The following is a 9,393-nucleotide window of genomic DNA, read 5'->3' on the forward strand; positions in this document are numbered from 1 at the left end:
AATTCCAGAAGCCCTTAACTCACGTTGGATTAGATTAAAACAATGGAGAGAATTCCAGGCCCTCATAACAGGCTGATGGAAAAGGTGGGCAGGACTGCCTTTTGCCCTCATCATATGAATCACATCCATTCATTTATTCATTTTATTCGACCAATGTCTGTTAAATCCCCTCAGAAGCCGCGGGGTACAGTGGTGTGCAAGATAGACATGGCTCTTGCTCTCCTGAGTCCTGTGGTCAATAAGATATACCTGATCTACTTTGATTCAAGATATGCTTGAGTCCAATATGTTTACAAATAGATAATCACGGTCGTATAAGTTCTATGAAAAAAGTCTAAGAGTGTAAATGTGTAGAATGCAGAGCGTGAGTGACCGAAGACCCACACAAGGCGTGTTTTCCCATAAAGGTGATGTGTGACTTAAGTAAGCTAAGTAGGAATTAGGTAAGTAGAGAGAGGCACCAGGCAGAAAAACATTTCAAGCAAAGGGAACAACCTTTTGCTCTTCAGGGGCAGGGGCTTGGTGCTTGGGAGGTAACTGAGGAAGGCCAATGTCACTCAGGGAGTGGGGAGGAGGAGGCGAGAAGATACAGGAGCAGACAGGATCCTAAAAAGGCTCACAAGCCACACTGAGCGTTTGGATGTTTCTCCCGAGAGCAGTGGGAATCCAATGAAGGACTTTGGAGTAACGGGAATTGATGTGATCAAATTTTCATTTTCGAGAGATCGTTTCTGGAGATGGATTTGAGGGGTTGGAGTGGAAGTAGGTGGACCAGTTAAGGGACTGGCGCCATCCTCCATGGATACTGACGCTTGTACAGCGACTGCCCCGTCAGGGTGTGAGCTTGTCCTTGCCAACGTCCCTTAAAACCCAAGATACAATAAGACCTTTCCAGACTGACTTCAGATTTGCTCGTTTGGGCGTGGGCTAGCTTATCTCTCCCCTTGAGGTGAGGATGAATTTAGGACTCCAAATATAACCCAGAAGAAGGTATTTTGCAGTTACATCCTCTTCCTCCATTATAATTTAAGATTGATAACATGGAAGCAGTGGGTCTTACAGAGGGCGTCTAGATAACTGGATAATAAAAAATTGAAAGATTATATAAATAGATCATTGAATATAATATTTATGGTACCCATGGGTGAAAGGAGAAAGTGTATAAGAAATTATAAGTGAAATGAGAGACACTTCTAGAATCCTTTGTTTGGGGGAAGGAGTAGGATTTTTCAGACTGGGGTGTGGCAAGCTAATCCCGGAGTATTTTTCTTTTTTTGCTCATGTGACAGCCCGTTAACATCACTCCAGGGTTGGTATGAGGTGGGCCGGTGGGGTCAAGGATACTTGCTCCTGGCTGGTCAACCATCTGTTTCTAAGATTTTGACCTTAGTGAGGTTGATGATGGTTTACCAGCAAGCAGGAAGGCAAAATGGGGAAGCGAAGATCAAACCTGTTTCCTTTAAGTGTACAGCCCGTAGGTTGTGCTTGCACCCTGTGAGCCAGAACCGGGACACACAGCCAAGGGTCACTGGAAAATGTAGTCTGTTCCTAGCGAAGGCAAGAGCAAAGGTCAGGGACAGAGAGCATCTCAGCCACGGAGCTGTAGGAAAAATGAGACGCATCCATCCAGTTCACCGTCTGTTGGGGGACGAAAGACACGAAACAGTTATACAGACGCGTATTTGGTTACAGCAGTGTTACAGCATGACTACAATTATCATTCAAAGGACGGGTGCTTTCAGGGTCACGCGCGAAGGAGCCAAATCTAAAATGCTAGAGGGGCAGGGATGGGAGTGAGGGTCCATGGACCGCTTTTCTAAGGAAATAACGTCAAGCCCAAGAAAGACCTGAAGGAGGATGAGAAATGAGGCAAAGGAGAGCTTCCCCAGCAAAGGTAATCAGGAAGGGACACGGCACATCCTGGAGTCTCAGAGATGAAGAGGGGACACGGAAGGCGGGAGACGGGTAGCTGGAGGAAAAGGAGATGGCTGGAGGTGAGTGCGAAGGGTTTGAGAGGAGTAGACGGTGAGAGCGGCCGTCTTCCAGACATTGTCCAGCTGCAGAGAGAGAAAGGTACGGGACCGACCCGGACCAGGGGCAGGGGACGGACACGGCGATCTGTGGAAGGATCCGACGTATGCAGCCAAAGCCTCGGCAGCCTGATTTTCTGAGTTTAAGTGTGTCTGAAATATCTTTATTTTACCCTCATAAGTAGATGCTGGTTTGACTTGGTTCAAAAGTTTAGGATACGAATCAATTTTTCCCCCAGAATAACAGACACTATTGTCTTCTAACCATCAGTGTTGCCAATGTGAAATCCTATTCCAATCAATCTTTGTTCCTTTGTAGGTTGTCTGGTGTCTAAAAGCTCTTAGAATTTCCTTGTTTTCCTGAGATTCCTAAAATGTCACCAGTATTTATGTTGGAATTAAAAGAAATTATTTTTCATTTGTCCTGATTTCTCCACAGCTACTGGTACTCCTAGTGTGAAGCCTGTTGGCTTTCTTCAGCTCTGCGAAATTGTATTTTCCTTCTATAAAAAAATTCTTCCTATTTCCTCTTTATAGAATTTCTGTTGATGACTGCTGAAACTTCTCAGTTTTCCAAAATATCCTACTACTCTGTAATATTTGAGATTGCCATGACCTTTTGGGCTAAGAAACATTGCTTTTGATCTTTTAGTTCACTGATTGGATCTTCGACTGAGTCTATATCCCATGTTTATCCCACCTATTGACCTTTTAATCTCAGAGACATACTTTTCTCATTTATAAAATGAAAGTGTCTTCTTTTTTGGAGAGGGGGTAGGGGCAGAGAGAGGGGAAGAGTCTTATCCAGGCTCCATGTTCAGGGTAGAGTCTGATGACAGGCTCAATCTCACGACCCTGAGATCATGACCTGAGCCAAAATCAAGAGGCGGTTGCTCAACTGACTGAGCCACCTAAGGTCTCTGTTTTGTAAAAGTCAACTTAATAGACATATGATGGAAATACAACAAAACAATCCTATTTTAAGGACTTAGGTGGGTTTTGACAAATATGTACACTCCTGTCTATAGAATATATACAACTGCAATCAAGATGTAGAACATTTTCATCACTTCCCCGTTTCCCTGTGCCTTGATGCGGTCAGTACTCCCTCATCCTCCTCACACCAGGCAACCTGCAATTTATCTGCAATTTATCACTATAGGTGAGTTTTTGCGTGTTCAAGCACTTCATATAAATAAAACCATATAATATGTAATCTCTTATTTCTAGTTTATTTGCTAATCATAATGTCTATATGATCCATCCAGGTTGTTGCATAAAGCAGTAGTTTGCACCCTTCCAGTCCATCATATGGGTGTGTTGCAATGTATTGATCGCCTTAGCAGTGGATGGGCCTCTGGGTTGTTTCCCATTTGAGGTTACTATGAACATTCCCTTGTAAGTCTTTGTGCGGACATAAACTTTTGTGTCTCTTAGGTTGATACCAAGGAGTAAAATGGCTGGGTTGTATGGTAAATAGATATTTAACTCCATGAGAATCTACTGAATGATTTCCAAAGATTTTCCAAAGTAACTCTACTATTTTGTATTCCTTTTTTTTTTTAAAGCATTTATTCATGAGAGACAGAGAGAGAGAGAGAGGCAGAGACACAGGCAGAGGGAGAAGCAGGCTCCCTGCAGGGAGCCTGATGCAGGACTCGATCCCAGGACCCCAGGGTCACGACCTGAACCAAAGGCAGATGCTCACCCGCTGAGCCCCCCGGGGCCCATATTTTGTATTCTGATCAGCAATGTAGAAGTGTTAGGTTGGCGCTACATCCTCATCAACATTTGTTATTCTCAGGCTCTTAAATTTTAGTCATTCTAATAGGCATGCAAGTCATTATAGTTTAAGCATGCATTTCCTGAATGTGTAGTGATGTCCTGTATCTTTCTGGGTGCTTTGTGGACATTTGTATATCCTCCCCAGGATGCCTGTTCAAATCTTTTTGCCCATTTTTAAATTGAGTCATTTGTCTTCTTATTGATTCACAAGGATTCTGGTTACAGGACCTTTATATGTGCTGCAGATGGGTTTTCCTTGTCTATGGCTTAAGTATTTATTTCCTTATTTCTTAGTGGTTTTTGAAAAGTACTATCTTTTGAAGAATTAGAAAATTTTAATTTTCATGAAGCATTTATAATTTTTTTCTACAGTTAGTGCTTTTTGTGTATGATTCTTTATTTTCCTCCAATTAGAAACATAGGTACCCAGTTACTTCAGTAGATTTGTTGAAAAGACTATTTTTTCCCTATTGAATTACTTTGGCACCTTTGTAAAAACTGAACTAGCCATATATGTTTAGGTTTATTTCTGGACTTTCAATTTTGTTTTATTAAAGTATATGTTTATCTTTATGCCAATATCATACTTTTGCTTTATAGTAAATCTTGAAATCAGATAGTTTACATCCTCTAATTTTATTTTTCAAAATAGTTTTGGCTATTCTTGGTCTTCTGCATTTCCATATGTTTAGAATCAGCATGCCAATTTTTGCAAAAAAAATCTAAAATTTTTATTGAGATTGCATTAAATTTATAAATAACTCTGGGGATAATTCACAACATAGCTATATTTAGTCTTGCAAGCCATGAATATAGTATATCTCTCTATTTTTTTTAAATTTCTCTAATTTTTCTTAGCAGTGTTTTATAGTTTTCAAAATATTTTGCAGATACTTTGTTAAGTATTTTTTGTGTTTCATGCTACCTTAAATGATATTATTTACATTTCATTTTCCCATGATTGCTTACTAGTATGTATAAATGTAGGTGAGTTTTGTATATTGGCTTTGCATATATTCCATCATGGCCAAAAGTGGAAACTATCCAAAGGTAGATGCAACATGGTCACAAATTCTTTGTTTTTCCTCCCAATGAGAGGTGGACTGTCATTTTCTTTGAAATCTGGTGTGGCCTTAGTTATGTTTGACCATTAGGATGTGGGCAAAAGGGATTGTCTTGGATTTCCTAAGAAACCCTGGGTCCCAAGACTTTCTCACTTGGGTTTCTTAGAATCTTTGCTCTAGGGAAGCCAGGCATCGTGTAAAAAGTCTTACTATTCCAAGGCTGCCATGTTGATAGTTGACTTGTAGACACTGTGGTTGACAGTTCCAACTAGGGCCTTCCTTCCAGCCACACCCACCAGGCACTGAATAAATCTGTCTTGGGAACTCTAGCCCCATTTATCTGTCAGCTGCATATGATCAAGTGACCTCAGTCGGTGACACAAGGAATAGAAAAATCACTCCACTGACACTTGCCCAATTTCCTGACTCACAAAATGGTGAAATATAGTAAAATTCTGGTGTTGAGCCACAGGACCATAGTTTGTTACGTAGCACTAGATATCTAGACACTGCCGAGGGCGTATTGTACTTATAAGACCTTTCACTTGTTTGGAAGGTAATCTCCTTCCGTTGATTTTTGGTAATTGTTTTCTCAAACGTTTAGTGAGTCTCAGGCTCTGTGAGGATTGGGCAGGACATATGAGTAAGCAGAGCCTGGATAGCTTGATGCTGGATTGAGGACAGGGTTCCCTTTCATTATTTGGCAACTTCAATGATCCGGCATTCTTCACGGCTTCTCTGATCCTAGTTATATCTTCTCATGACAGAAAATCCACCAGAGAACAAAATCTTGAAGTTCTGTACTGACAACTGCCAGATTTATGTAGGCCTTTCCCTTTGTCTCTCTTCCTCTCCTGTCACTGTGGAGGTTTGGAGTAACTTCATTGTTTTTCTTCTTCCTCCAGCTCCAAGGCTCGTCGCGTTCACACACGGGGCAGATTGTTTGTTCTTGGTGCTGGTCGAGGGGCAAACAGCAGTGACTAGCCTCTTCCACTCTCAGGGGAAGAGGAAAGCTGACTCCTAGAGCTTATCCAGAGACCATAATTTATTTATCATTTTATCTTTTACAGATTGTATTTATTTATTTGACACAGAGAGGAAGCACAAGTAGGGCGAGCAGGAGAGGGAGAGGGAGAAGCAGACTCCTCGCTGAGCAGGGAGCCTGAGGTGGGGCTCGATCCCAGGACCCCGGGATCGTGACCTGAGCCGAGGCAGATGCTTCACCAACTGAGCCACCCAGGTGCCCCTGAAGACCACAATCTAATGAACGACTCTGACAGTCGTGCTAACGCTGCTCCGCTTTGTATTTTTCTTGCCTCTAAGCCGAGAGTGTATCTGGCATGGCTCTTATTTTTGCAGAGGAGTTCTATTATGGCCATGCTTAATTTTCCAAGCATTCAATTACATTATAGGAGAAACACCTGGAAAAACAAAATTTTAAATATGACGGGTGATTTTGCCTGTCATTCTGTTCAAGCAGGTTTGCCCCCGAACAGGCCAACCTCAGATGGGAGATGCACATCTGTTGTTCTTTCACCGTATTTGGCACCTCGCACCCCTTGTCGTGAAGCATTCACCGCATTGATTGTGACGATAATGACTAAAGATACCGCTTTGTCCTTTGGAGCATGGCTTCAGTGAGGTGTGTGACCAAAGGAATAGCCCTGCCAGCAAGGGAAAATCACTGTGCTGAGTGCTTCAGAGATACTCTGATTGTCTGCAATGTGGGCCCTTCTCAAGAGCTTTTCAAGGGTAATTTTTCAGCTACTTAAAAAAAAATAGGTCATTGTGCAGTGTTTATGTAGTTGATTGTGTTGACTGGGAGACTGCACAATTTCGGGCATGCAGCACGACTTCCTTACCTGGGGTAGAGGACATGGAAGGTGCTCTATACAGATGGTCCTGAGGCGGAGGGCAGGGCAGCAGTGTCCCTGCAGGAGGGACAGCAGTGTCTCCCCCACCCGGGCCTTGCTGCCGGGAGCCCCACCCGATGACACAGGGAACACTTCGGGGCCCTTGGGAGGCCTGCTACTGCTACCCAGAGTCGGGTCCCTCTGTCCCCTGTCCGCTGTTCCGGAGACTCTGGCTGAGCATCTAGGGGTCCCGGGTGCAAAAGGTGCCGCCAGAGCGCTCCGGGCCTGATGGGGAGACCCGGGATCAGTCCCTGGGACCAGTCCCCGCTGTTTGTCCCGGTGCCTGGGCACCTGCGCGTGGGCCTCGGGAAATGACCCACAGCACCGTACATGCCTGATTACATCTGAACACTCCAGGGAGCGCGCTCAGGGTGAAGCCCTTTCAGGGGTGATTTGGATTATCAACAGTTTCTATAAACTACAAATCCACTTACGTGCTTCTCTCCCGTGTGTGCGTCAGGCTGGGGGGCTTTGTGTATTTCGTTTGGGTTTTACTGGCTCTTATTCCCCTTCTGCTTCCCATCGCTTCGTTTCTTCCTTGAATTTCTGGTTAGGTGACAGTATAATTATTTTGCTTGGGTTTTCAGCACAATTATCCTTTTTAAGTGAAAAATAATTTTTTTCCTCTGTAAGCTAAGGGATTTGGGAAAGAGGATACGTAGATGATCCACTTCAGTCTGGTATCTTGATCTAAATGTCATCTTTTTGAGGCTGATGCTTGTGTCTGGACGCCTCATTTTGGGTTTTGCCACCAGGACTTTGGTGTGAGCGTCCCCATCCGTCTTCGCCCTTGGCAATTTCAGGGAGCGTCCCTGCACTGGCTGTGCTCCCGGGCCCAGGTCCCGGCCCCATCTGCGCTCCTGGCATCTGCTACGGCCCTCACCCACCTACCTACCCAGCGGCCCGGCCTCCTCCCTGGCCATCTGCCCGGGCCTCGTGAGGGCGACCGCTGTCCACCTGCCTAGGTACGGTACCGTTCCCTGAGCAGCAGCCCCTGCCCGGGCTGCCACAGAGCCGTCGGCCCGCTGCCCGCCTCTCCTGCTGCCCGGGCTGCACCGACGCCCACCTGCAGTACCGGCTCCTCGTCTCCAGGTGCCCACTTAAATGCCGCTTCCCCGGCTCCCCACCCTCCCTGGGGCTCGGAGTGCCCTGTGCATCGTCTCCACAGCCCCGACTTCAGTTCGCGCCCATGTACTTATTTGGGCTGTGCTCCGGGTGCTGCATTTCCCGCCGGGACTCTGAGCCTCACGCCTCGAGGGGCACGTGTGTCCCGCACCTGAGCTTCCAGCTGCCAGCCTGTGCCCACAGGTGGGGCCGGGTGCTAAGTAAATGCTAGCGACTGTTCAGCAACAGTTTTTGAATGAAGACACTGGAATGATGAGTGAGACTGACACTGGTTTCTCCCTGGGTTTCTGATGTTAGTCGTGTCACATTGCACACCCTTTGGGTCACAGCGTAGAACAGCATGCCCAGAGCTCCGTGTCCGGGCCTAAAACGGCAGCTCACATAGAAACTGGATAATGACCGTCTTAACAAGGACATTTAAGGATTTCTTCAAGTCCGTATCCTGTCCTCGTAGAGTCGTATTGAACAACCTTAACTCACCTACATGGCAGTGAGTCCCTAGTTATAGAAACATTACAAGAATCTTTATTTCCATTCCGTAGGCCTCATTAAGGACATATAACATCAGTGTAAGTCATGGTTCTTTAGGCAACCAGCATATGGTGACATTAAGTCAACTAATATTGATATAATAGATACTATGAATTTGAATTAATTTGGACTTGGTTTATGAGTTGTGGAGCAGAGTACTCTCCTCCGTATTACATAGGCACAATATAGGACACTTCTACCATCAACGCATTTTATGAGCTTAAGAATCCAGTGGTATTTGGGTTGGGGTTCTTAGTTAAAAACAAGTCTCTTCTGACTAATTCAATCAACAAAATGTACAGAGTAAATCATGGCATTAGAGTTACTGTGTGTCTCATCTGTTCGGTGTAATTGTAGTTTATCCTTGACGTTGTGAATAGGATAGAATGCATTCTCTCCCGAATGCATTGGAGTTTAAATGATAAACTCTAGGGTCCCCTACGCAGGGTCATTGGAAGAGCTGGAAAAATAGATGAGGCTTCTGGCAACAAGACCTTGAGTTATACCACAGAGTAGGACAGGTGGGGGAGCTGCCGTTGGTCACCGCCATGGACTCCAGAACCGTACCACAGATCTGTTCCAAGGAGGAAGCTGTCCCTCCCACCGCCACTGACCCTGAAATCATATTTCGTGGATCAGAGAGTACCTCTACCTATGGTACCATTCACACCATCAAAAAATGAACTCCCCACACAGATCCTATTTGCTCAAATGGCAAGAACCAGATAACATGGCTGCAATGTCTGTAAAAGAACCTGTAAAGATGTAGTTGTGGGGATCCCACCTGGGAAAATAAGATTTACAAAATAGGAGACAATCAAAGGCAAGACGAGTATTGAAAATATTTTGAGCAGTCGAGAAAGATGTCACCCTTTCTCTGGACAGACATCCGTTTTCCAGACTTAAAACAACAGTTGCCACCAAAACTACATTCCCACCCAATAA

Source organism: Canis lupus, chromosome 34, assembly GCF_003254725.2.
Source record: "Canis lupus dingo isolate Sandy chromosome 34, ASM325472v2, whole genome shotgun sequence".
NCBI classification, from domain to species: Eukaryota; Metazoa; Chordata; class Mammalia; order Carnivora; family Canidae; genus Canis; species Canis lupus.